The sequence below is a fragment of the Schistocerca nitens genome, chromosome 2 (assembly GCF_023898315.1).
Source record: "Schistocerca nitens isolate TAMUIC-IGC-003100 chromosome 2, iqSchNite1.1, whole genome shotgun sequence".
In the NCBI taxonomy this organism is placed as follows: Eukaryota; Metazoa; Arthropoda; class Insecta; order Orthoptera; family Acrididae; genus Schistocerca; species Schistocerca nitens.
The window spans coordinates 135,995,018-136,007,182 of record NC_064615.1 but is presented as its reverse complement, the minus strand read 5'-3'; the positions used below and the strand labels follow the sequence as shown (position 1 = coordinate 136,007,182).

At 38.9% G+C, this 12,165-nt stretch overlaps 1 pseudogene; it reads right to left on the bottom strand.

Moving 5' to 3' along the window:
- Window positions 1–10,642: 10,642 nt before the first annotated feature.
- Window positions 10,643–10,760, bottom strand: LOC126238312 (5S ribosomal RNA; annotated as a pseudogene).
- Between the last annotated feature and the right edge of the window lie 1,405 nt (window positions 10,761–12,165).

Genomic DNA, 12,165 nt, shown 5'->3' with positions numbered 1-12,165 from the left:
ACTGAGTTACATAACATTGAATCGAAATGTCAAAAAGTCTGTAATGACGTAAAAACACAAATTTGTGAGCATTTTCATCCTATTTTTTCGCAGCATGAAAATGCATTACAGAATCACGAAGCAGCCATAAAAGAACTGCAAACTATTGTTCATGAAAATCATGAGACCTTGCAAGCTGAAATTGACTCAGATGCATCTACCGATTCGGTTACGCAACTTGCAAAAACTCAGGAAAACTTAAAGGACACAGTAGATACTCTGAAAATTGGTTCAGAAAGACACATGGAGGAAATTAGTTCATTATCAGAGAAAGTAGTCGAACTTTCGGATCAACTAAATAATTTATCTACAAAGGTAGATGATGATCTGAATGACACAAGACCTGTAGCCTTCACTGACACTGAAGAGTATGAACAAATTAGAAAATTCAAACAAAATCAAAATCAAATCAATACACAGTACAAAAGAGAAATTCGGGAAGTACAAGATCAGTTGGCACAAGTAATACAAGAATTACATATTTCAGAGGACACTCGCGCTCCAACACGGGAAGAGGAACTTAGAAATACGGAAAAGTCACAAAATAATAACACAGGGCATTTCGGAAATTATGAAAGAAATTGGCAAGGTGCACCGAATTTTGAGATGGAACCGCCGACACGACGTAACAGTGACCGATATGCTACTCGCCGACATGATGATTTTGACTATAAGCTGTTTATTACTACAAGTAAATTCAAAACATTTAAGAATTCCGGCAACGACATTCATCCACAAGCGTGGCTTCATCAATTCTCTCATTGTTTTCCTCCCAACTGGTCATTAGAGCACAGATTAGAATTTATGTGTAGCTATTTAGAGAATGAACCAGCTGTAAGAATGCGATCGGTCATTCACGATTGCCACAGTGAAGGAGAATTTTATCATGCCTTCCTCTCAGCATATTGGTCTCAAGCTACACAAGACCGAGTAAAACATAGCATCATAATGATGAAACATTTGGAACAATCTGAATTCTCCAGTCTTGTGAAATATTTTGAAGACATGTTGCACAAGAATCAGTACCTGTCAAACCCATACAGCCCCTCAGAACTCATCCGCATTTGCTTAATCAAATTGCCTGGACATTTACGACATATTATTTTGGCAGGACGTTGCAAAGACGACATTGAAGCTTTTCAGGGACTCTTACAAGAATTAGAAATTGACACTGACAATCGCGGAACGCGAAAATAGAAACACAACAATTACAGGTCACATCCGTCGCAATTCCGCGATGAAAATAACAATAACTGGACACGACAAGGCTATTATCACAACACAAATCGTGACCAAAACAGACACCACCCGTATGATAACCGTTGACAGAGTAGTAATAATGATAGGGAAAGATCAGCTCTCTGCAGTAGTGACTATCACAGAGACAATCAGAGAAACAGACAATATGGGAACCAAAATAATTATTATCAAGGGAGACAGAATAACTTCAGACCCAACGGTCCACCACGCAGTTACGATTCCGGGAGAAATTCTCCACCACATGACCGACAAACAAGAAATTGTGTAAACTACCGACAAAGCGACAGACCTGAATTCCATCAGAACTGGCGAGCTTCAAACAGGGCAGGACCTTCTCGACAACGTGAATTTGTAGAAGTTAGGTCTCCAAATCCCAATAACGACGCGCGCCAACAAAGAGACAATAGGCAATGACTCATACCGCTGGCAGCCACAAAACGTACTTCTGAAACTGACGACGCAGCTGCCGTAACTAGTAATTACTTAAAAATGGAAGACATTAGGGACATCTTACTCCAGGAACACGACGTAAAACGTAACAACATTGCATATCCTGTGATTCACATTACAGCAAATGACGTAAAATTTATGGCAGTACTTGACTCTGGCAGTCCCATTTCAGTAATTAGTGAAACAGCCTTTAGCAAATGCAACAAATCGAACGGTTGCCCCACACGTCCGTTACGAAGGATTAAATTACAAGGTGCAATCTTTGGAAAAACTGTAGATGTACACCAGCAAAGCAACTTAGAATTCTTTTGTCAAAGTAACAGCTTCTCTATGAACTTTCTTATTGTTCCATTATTGTCGACGGAATTTATATTGGGAGTAGACCTTTTTTAATGAATACAAAGCAATCTTAAACTTTCACGATGCTGAAATAAGTTTAGAGAAAGAAGGTAAGTCAGTAGCTTTGAAATTTGAAGATTGGCTCTCAACCCATGACGAAGAAGTTAATCGGCTTTACCTCCTGTTAGACAACAGTTCGGAGTTTTCGACGGAACTTGACACTAACAATCACTCTGCAAGTACTGACAGGGATGATATTGACGGCGCATTTGATACTAATGAGTTAATTCAGAATAAAATTCAAACAATTGAGAATTGTAATGACACTGATAGGCAGGACCTTTTTGAGTTTTTACAAGTACATTCCACAGTTTTTACTCACAAATCAGGAACAATCAAGGGATTTCAATAACAATTTCGTGTTCGTGAGCATACTAAATTTTGTGTTAGACCATACGTAATTCCGGCACATTATAGGGACCGTGTTAGAACAGAAATACAATCTATGCTTGACGAGGGCATTATTGAGCCTGCAGTAAGCTCATACAACAATCCATTACATGTTGTTGAGAAGAAAAATGGATCGATCAGGCTTGTCTTAGATTCGAGACAAATCAATACTATCATCATTCCTGAAACAGACAGGCCGCAAACGTTGGAAGAACTTCTTCGAAATTTTAATGGTGTAAAAGTGTTGTCTTCTATTGATCTCAGATCCAGCTTTTATCAGATCGAACTTCATCCAGAATGTAGAAAATACACAGCTTTCCTTTGTTTCGGCGTTTGTTATCAATTTCGGAAACTTCCTTTTGGTTTGAACATTTCTTCGGCAGCGTTCATTCGCTGGCTAAATTCCATATTACCTGAGTTCTTAAAACGTCACATCACCTTATATGTGGACGATATTCTGATAGCAGAAGCCTCATGGGAACAACATAATCGCATCCTCAACAGTGTGTTACATATTTTTGCAGAATCTGGAATTACAGTTAACTTGGAAAAGTCTGAGTTCGGTAGGACAAAGGTGAAGTTTTTGGGACATATTATTTCTTCTGAAGGGATTCAGCCGGATCCTGAAAAGTTAGAAGCAATCAGAGCCATTCCAGTTCCATCCACAAAAAGACAAGTCCAAAGTTTTCTAGGTCTCGTATATGTTTACCGTCGTTTTCTGAATTATCAAATTCTAGTTACACCAAAATTTTGTTCTCTCACTGGAAAAAATACTATTTGGAACTGGGACGAACAAGTACAGTTGGAATTCAATTCTTTGAAAGAATCGCTACTTAACGCGCCAATACTAGCTCATCCAGATCTGTCACAAGATTTCTGCCTTAGCATGGATTCTTCTAAAGTCGGTCTTGGTGCCCATTTATTTCAAGAAACCACAGAAAATGACACTACTGTTCAGAAAACCATCGCTTTTTCTAGCCGAGTGCTAACAAAATCTGAAAAAAATTATTCCGTTACTGAATTAGAAGCTTTAGCTATCGTTTGGGCATTTAACAAATTCCGTTTCTTTCTTTCTGGTAAGCACGTAAAAGTATACAGTGATCATCGTGCATTACAATTTCTTATGTCTTCAAAATTAAATCGTGACAGGTTAAAACGTTGGGCATTGTTTCTGCAAGAATTCCACTTCACAATAGTCTACATTCCCGGCAAGGAGAACATTGTTGCGGACGCACTGTCACGCGCACCGGCTGGGCTTGAGAAAAGTAACACAGAAGGCAACCTCGAAAAAAATTTCAGTATTCTTTACATTCAGAAAGTCGTCTTTGAAATCTTCATCACCACATCTTTAAAGGACATTGCTCATGAACAAGATAAAGATCCGATTTGGAAAGACATCAAAAGTAAATGGCATGAAAAGACACACACTCAGATTCGGCATTATTATCTTGTTAGAAACAACATACTCTTCAAATGCTGCACTGTTGATGACAAGCTATGGGTACTTTGCAATCCAGACGATTTTGTTAATAAGCTCATTTGGTACATTCATTTCAGCTACGCACATTTTGGTCCACGAAAATGTTATCATATTCTTCGAACGACTTGTTAATATTTTAACAATATGGAAAAGAGAATTCGAAGTGTCTTGTCTATTTGTAAACTTTGTCAAAAGGCGAAACCATCTACTATTCACATCGTGATCCATTGTTTCCTATCATTCCTTCTAAATTAAAAGAATTTGCTGCTGTTGATCTCTTGGGACCCCTTGTCAGAACATCGAATGGATTTTCGTACGTTCTAGTTGCTGTTGAACTTACTTCAAAATTTGTTTCTTTCACTCCGTTACGTAAAGCCACTGGACGGTCTGTATCCAACGCCTTTGTTAAAAATTTCTTACGTGAAGTTGGCCACGTTGCTAATGTCATTTCAGATAACGGACCGCAATTCAGATCTGCTGTTTGGTCACGCATGCTTCGGAATCATAAAATCAAACCTGTTTTTATTTCATTGTACTCACCACATTGTAAACCGTCTGAACGGATTGTGAAAGAAATCAATAAGCTTTGCAGACTTTATTGTCACAGAAAGCATCAGCATTGGGACAGATATTTACACTTATTTCAAAATGTGCTGAATGAAATGCCTCATGACTCCACTGCTTTACCACCTACTCTTGTACTGAAGAATGAAGAACCACCGAGCAGAATCAGAGAGCTTGTACCTTTCCCCAATACATGTAAATTTCGACACAAGGACATAATTGATTTGGCTATTAAAAATATAAAATCTGCAGCAGACAAAAGGAGAATACTACACGGTAAAGCAAATGCAAAGAAATTATACATTGGTCAGAAAGTTCTCATTAAAGCTCATTCATTATCACATAAGAAGAAACAATTGAGTCACAAATTCTTTCTAGTTTACAATGGACCTTACAGAATCCGACGTATACCACATGATAATTGCGTTGAAGTTGAAACTCTGTGTACTAGGAAGAGTAAAGGCTTGCACCACATTTCACATGTAAAACCGTTTATTGAAAGATAATCTGCTTTTTAACTTTGTCTTTGCCATATAACTTTTCACTTTACATTACTAGTATGCTTTGTCAGACTTAGAATCTGTTAACATGCAACAATGTTTGAAGTTAAATATCCAGTCAAGAACCAAGAGAACTTATTTCAACAGAAATTACGAATGAATTGTTATAGTGAACAGACGACACAGTGTTGTTATTTGTACATTCTTGCTTATTAGTTGCACGATTACGTAACGACTATAAGGCTCACATACTTAGAACATATACTGGTAATGCTAATGAGATTTTAGTGCAACATTTTGGTTTACTTGAAAATATATTCTGGATTTAAAGTACTTTCTGTGAGATACCAGATGACACAGTGGTTAGTTAATGTGACAGCTACACGATTTTATCACGACGCTACTAATGAGTGACAATTTACAATGTTGCCTTTGCGGTGTATCTGTTTTATATCTGCACAGTTTTTCTGCATTATTCTGGAAAGTAAAACATGTTTTAGTAGTAACTTTTGTGGTATAGCTACAATGAGATAGCCTTTTCTGTAGCACAACAATACGTTACATTATAGTACTTTCTTGATCATGGTAAGGTATGTAATAACTACGATATCTATACGCAAGGCATTTCACTTTCGTTTATGATGAGATAAGTACATTGACTTCAGCAGAACTTTGCTTACAGAGGACGATAACTACGACACTTCCACAGAATTATCTTACAGCAAGATGCACATTTAGCGCTACAGGACACACATTTGAGTGATTAATTTTGTACTTAAAACATTTATTTTTAAAGATTTTTGAACTACAATGATACAAAGGTTTTCCGTGATACATTTCATTCCATTGCTGTAATCTGTAACACCTGAAGGTATAATTACATTAATCCTCAGGGGGGTACACACCTACTTTGTGTACCATGTATTTGGCAAGCACAAGGAGCTCTAGCTAATATGGTATTTGCTTATAAAACTTTACACATCGGTACCATATTTCTCTAACACAGAATTACACAGCTATCTGATCATTTAACTGAGAGAGACAAATATTTATTTTACTACATCAGTGACAGATGTTTACGTAATTACACAGTTGGATAACTTCACACTTACGAAATTGTATTTTGTCTGTACTTTGTGAACTGTTCATATTTTTTCAGAACCATTGTGATACTATGAGGGCTTTGAATGATGTATTTGGTATGAGATCATGATTTTTAAAGTACGTTTCAGGTAGATGACACTATTGAAATGAGCAGAGAATATTTTTTTAGGTTTTGAAATTATTGGAGGAAGCTACGACGATTTTGAGAATTGACTGAGATGTTATGATATTATTATGATGACAATGTGTATTATGCTGTTGAGGTATGTTTATGATCAATAAGCTGATGCTATATGAGGAATGTGATTACGTGTTTATATGTATATGAATAATGAATAGAAGTTAGGGACTCTGGTTTGTGAAAAAGGATGTTGGAAACCGAGAATCGTACTTTAAGAGTTATGAAATGTGTGTATATGCGTGAATGTATCACAATGCCGCCGAAAATTTTTTGGACTCTGTTATATTTATAGGATTTTATTTACTACACATTTGTAACGCAAATTCTCAACCTGTGAAAATATTTTGATATGAGACTGTCACTGTAGTGCAAACTGGTCTTGTAAATATTTCGGTAAGAAAGTTAAGTGACCACCTGCACGTAATGCGTCGTGGGCACCCAGCTGCCTGACAGTCGCCTGGAAAAAAGCCATTAGTGTGTGCCTTTCAGAGGCACAGGTGGAAATAAAAGGAGGCCATTATCCTCGCTGTTGACATTCCTTTGTAGAAAGCATCGCAAATACGACACGCTCAATCTTGAAAACATATGATTATACTGTGGAGCTCTTAATTTATGATATTTACTAAAATGCCTAATGAAACGATGAGAAACATTTCACGGCTATTTTCTTGCTAGTTGAGAGAAATGCCATATGGCTTGCTTTATGTATTTATTTACTCTTTTTGTTTAATATCTAGTTTCTAGCTGCACTGCAGCATTGGTTAAAATAAAATTTAATAGATGTACTAATATAGTTATTTTATGCCTACAGATCCAGTCAATAAGAAATTTATGATCTACTTCCAAGAAAACGAGGGCACATAAATAGACATTTCCCTTCACAGGAATTGCATAAATAATTTTTTTAATGACTTGGTAACTTTCTTGCAGAGTACGTTTTTGTGATGCATCACTCTAGTGTTAAGATGTGACATAGGTATTAAACATGGCCATTTTTACTGTAATATTTTTTCTGCTTGAGCTATGTCATGTTTAGATATAAGTTATTGCATTTGCTGCTGCTGTTTACCAGGCATAGTGCTACTAAATTTCACTTTGTATTACTCTGTTAAGCCAGTTTTACTACTGATTTATTTTTCTTGTTGCTGCACATTGGCTCATGTTAGTTGAAATGTTGCATTTGTTTGGCAATTTAGTTTTACTGTAGCTTGCTTTGCCAATTTGCATTTTTTTTGTCATTGCTGTTTGTGTTAATTGTTTTGTGCTGCTGCATTGCCTCGTCCCTTAGTTTAGCATCTGAGCTCAGTAGATTTAAGTTAGCTTAAGATGGGGTAGGCTATATGTGAGAACAAGTTGTGATGAATTGGAAGAAATGCATTGGGAAGCTATAAGAAAATGGTTTGGCCAAAAAGGAATTTTGAAAGAGGATGTGAACAGAATACAGAAAGCATGCTTGGATAGGATTTTTTTTGGTGGAAACAAATGTTGAAATAAGACGAAAGATCTATGGAATGAAGTTTTGGGTTGGACTGCAGTACCAAATGTTACACTGAAAACGAACCCTGTCGTTTCCATTGTGTTATCCCCCTATGTGTTTGTGTACTCTTGTATATTTGTGTTTTTCCTGTCTTTATGTGTTTAGCTAATAAGAGTTATGTTGTAGAACTTTTCTAATAATATGTCATTTACTTTGTAAAGATGTTTAGACATTATTTATTCTGTTTTGTTTTAATGCTCATGTGTGAAGTTGATGTATCAAAAGTTATTCTGATCTTTTATGTATGTACTTATGTCATAATTCTTGTAACACTGGTGTACATGTTTATTTCTATTCTTTTGTAAAGCCTGCATTACCACAAATGTTATCTGTATTGTTATGTTCTTTAATGATGTATTTTGCACCTTTGTTATTGTATTCTTATGTTATAAAATTGTAATTGACACCAGTTCATCAAATTAAGTAACTTGTAAGTTACATTTCACTGCACACGTTTCTGTTGGTCATAGTATATGGACAATATGTGAGAAGTAGGGACTGTTAGTGTTTGCACGTGTGTTGATAATTCAGCAAGGGACTGGATAACAGCATTGCTGGTTCTAAGGACATTCCAAAAAGTTTTGTGAGTACACAAGTGGTGGTTTATGGACTTGCTATATTGTCCACAAGACTCTTCGATGGTGATTGTGCACCTGCACAGTCACAACAGATGGTTGCTGGCCGTCTCCACAAGGTCTACAGTGGGTCTGCATCTTTGATGGCCCACCAGTACCATTATTTCTACAAGAACCGCAGTAGGTCTGCACCTCTGATGGCCCACCAATACCATAATCTCTACCAGGACTGCAGTGGGTCTGCTCTGTGATGACCTACCTACCAATATTCTTCAGAACTTCGACTGACTCTGCTGTGGGTTTGCTCTGTTGTGGCCCATTACCTGCCTGCATGTCAAGAGTCAGCACTCTCTTTCCGTTAGAAGGATAACACTTCTTCTTCAAGACTGCATGGAAATCCACTACTTCCGTGTGCATTTTCGTTTACTGCTCAGACTTTGAGAAAACACTGCTATTTTACTGTGATGAACGATCAGGACTGTCTTTATGGACTGTGAGAAAATGTTAGCTTTTGACCAACATTGTATCAATAAGTGTGTGCATTTGATTTCTCTGTTATTGTAATTGTGCAAAAATTTTTACAAATATATATTGGCCAGTGCCCAAAACAATTTGTAAAATTTTTTGGGGGGACCATGGGGCTATGTAAGTAGGCTGTTTAGGTTTTTATATTGGTAACGCCATGTAGCGCTCTATATGAAAATCACTGGCTGTGCTGTGTGCAGTCTGTGGCTGGGTGGCATTGTTGTAATATTCGCCATTGTAGTGTTGGGCTGTTGGCTGTTAACAGCGCATAGCGTTGCGCAGTTGGAGGTGAGCCGCCAGCAGTGGTGGATGTGGGGAGAGAAATGGCGGAGTTTTGAAATTTGTAAGACTGGATGGCATGAACTGCTATATATATCATGACTGTTAAGGTAAATACATTGTTTGTTCTCTATTAAAATCTTTCATTTGCTTACTATGCCTATCAGTAGTTAGTGCCTTCCGTAGTTTGAATCTTTTATTTAGCTGGCAGTAGTGGCGCTCGCTGTATTGCAGTAGTTCAAGTAACGGAGATTTTTGTGGGGTAAGTAATTTGTGAAACGTATAAGCTAATTTAGTCAGGGCCATTCTCTTGTAGGGATTACTGAAAGTCAGATTGCGTTGCGCTAAAAAATGTTGTGTGTCAGGTTAAGCACAGTCTTGTATAATTTTTCTAAGGGGACGTTTCATAAGATATCTTGTCTCAATCGTTTTGCAGTTTGTTTTGACCATCTGATGACGTTATAAGACTGTAAATAAACAGAATCATCTGCAAACAATCTAAGTAGGCCTACAACACATCTTTAATGAACGCCAGACATTACTTCTGTTTTAGTCGATGACTTTCCGTCAGTTACTACGAATTGTGACCTTTCTGTCAGAAAATCACGAATTTAGTCGTACAACTGTGACGGTAGTCCATAGGCACGCAATTTGATTAAAAGTCACTTGTGAAGTATGGTGTGAAAAGCCTTCGGGAAATCTACAAATACTGTATGGAATCAGTTTAACATCCCCTGTCAATAGCAATCATTATACCGTGAGAATAAAGAGCTAATTGTGTTTCACAAGAACGATATTTTCTGTTTGCCAATAAATGGTTTTCTTCGGGATAACTCATAACGTTCGAACACAGTATATGTTCCAAAATCCTACTGCAAATCGACCTTAGCGATATGGGTCTGTAATTAATCCTTCTTCCTTTCCTGTGTATTGGTGCCCTTCTGTTCAACTGTGAACCGCTGTTCCTGCTACATTGCCAACACAATCCTTGCTTTCCTCATTCCCAACTATTTCTATTTTTTGTCCAGTATATCTCCAACCTTACCCTAACATTTCTTCCTCTTCTACAGACCAGTCAACTTGTTCTGCGGATTTAACTACTTTTATAAGGAGACAGTACAGTTCTACTAGATGCCGCTACTCACATTCGAAAAAAAGCACTCGGTCATCATGCCACAAGTGGCCCATCGGGACCATCCGACCGCCGTGTCATCCTCAGTTGAGGATGTAGATAGGAGGGGAGTGTGATCAGCATACCGCTCTCCTGGCCGTTACGATGGCTTTCTGTGACCGGAGCCGCTACTATTCGGTCGAGTAGCTCCTCAACTGGCATCACGAGGCTGAGTGCACCCCGAAAAATGGCAACAGCACATGGCATCCCGGATGGTCACCCATACAAGTACCGGCCACGCCCGACAGCGCTTAACTTCGGTGATCTAACGGGAACCGGTGTGTCCACTGCGGCAAGGCCGTTGCTTTCGGAAAAAAAACCCTCAAGAGAAATTAACCAGGTAACTGAACCGACATTTCTGAAATATCATGCACTCCTTATTGCATCTGTTATTATTATTGTTATGCACTGCTCATATAATATTCATTTTGTTATGATTATGACATCCCCTATCATTATTACTAATATTATTATTACGTAGCCCTTTCATATCTTACCATTGTTGTTAATATTATTATTATTACATGGTCCTTTCGCATTATGTGGCCACCACCTACGTACGACGTCACTGTGCAGTAACCAATCACCGACGCATGTGGCAACAATAACATTGGAGAGTCTGCACAGAGTGTCGAGGGAAGGCGAAAAACAGTGCAGTCGTTCTCGTAATGCAGAAACGGAGCTATTTATCTGACGTCCAAAAGAACATGATCATTGCCTTGCGAGTAAAGGCTGGAAGCATTTCCGAAACGCCTAAGTTTGTAAACTGTTCGTGTACTGCTGTGATTATACCGTATATGGCAAATGGCGCTATCCAAAACCGCTGCCGAGGCAACTCTATTGCACCACGGATCATAGATATCAGGAGTGAGCGAAGGCTGTGGAGAAGTATGCGAGCCAACAGGCGTGCCACTTTCGAGCAACTGACCTCCCAAATGAACCAAGGGGCTACCAACAGGGTCTTCTCAACGGCTGTTCAGCGAACGCTGCTGCCTATGGGCCTTCGCAACAGGTGCTGGGTTCCTGCACACTTACTGAATGCTATTCATCGACGACGGAAGGCTGGAATTTGCACGCCAGTACCGCAACTGATTGGCGACAGGTGGTCTTTTCAGATGAATCATGTTTCATGCTCAATCGGACACATGGCCGTTGGCGTGAACAGCCTTGCAACAATCGTTGGAAGTGTCCAGGCCGGATGAGGGAGCGTCAAGGTCTGGGGAATGTCTTCGTGGCGTTTCCTGGGTAATCCCGTCATTCTAGACGGCACAATGGATCAACACAAGTATGCAGTTGTCCTTGGGGACCATGTCCATCCTTACATGCAGTCTCGTTTTTCATTGGTATGATGTCACCTACCACCAGGACACTTCAACGTGTCACACAGTTCGCAGCGTACGTGTGTGGTTCAAAGAGCACCAGGATGAGGTTACCGTACTCCCCTGGCCACCAAACTCCCCGGATTTAAACTCAGTCGAGAATCTACGGTACCACCCTGATCGGACTGTTCGCGCCATGGATCCTCAACCGGAGGAGCTCGCGCAGCTGGCCACGGCATTCCAGTCGGCAAGGCTCCAGATCCCTGTCGATACCTTCCAGAACTTCGTTGATTCTTTTCCCGCACGTGCGCGTCAAACGGTGGATATTCAGACTTTTGACGGGTATTCACATTAATGTGACTGGACCCTGTATGTATTTTACATATTGTATC